The 286-nt window shown below is 69.2% G+C and overlaps 1 protein-coding gene across 1 annotated transcript in view; it reads left to right on the plus strand.

Annotated features, from left to right (window-relative positions):
* The window catches only part of ABR (active BCR-related), a gene marked incomplete at its 5' end in the record, with an annotated part of 3,630 nt that overhangs the window by 1,695 nt on the left and 1,649 nt on the right, over positions 1-286 (plus strand). The gene's annotated exons all lie outside the window — the stretch shown is intronic.

The following is a 286-nucleotide window of genomic DNA, read 5'->3' on the forward strand; positions in this document are numbered from 1 at the left end:
GCTGTGTCCCCCCTGCCCCGTCTCCCTGGTCTCTGACACATCCCCCGGGCTCCTGGGACCCGGCACGCCATGAGTCCCTTTGGCTGGTGTGGGTGTTGGTGTCCCGTGGCTCCTCTCTGCAAGCCCCGGAGGATGCTGACGGGATCCTGGAGCCGTTCTGCCCCACAGAGCAGCCCCAGGGCCACCGGCCACGGTGGCAGCGGGGACGGCACAGCACACAGCTGGTGCCACGGGTCAGCTCTGCGGGGAGCACACGTCCTCCGGCAAGATGCAGCTCTTGGCTGGC

This window comes from Pterocles gutturalis, unplaced genomic scaffold (genome assembly GCF_000699245.1).
Source record: "Pterocles gutturalis isolate BGI_N339 unplaced genomic scaffold, ASM69924v1 scaffold32103, whole genome shotgun sequence".
NCBI classification, from domain to species: Eukaryota; Metazoa; Chordata; class Aves; order Pterocliformes; family Pteroclidae; genus Pterocles; species Pterocles gutturalis.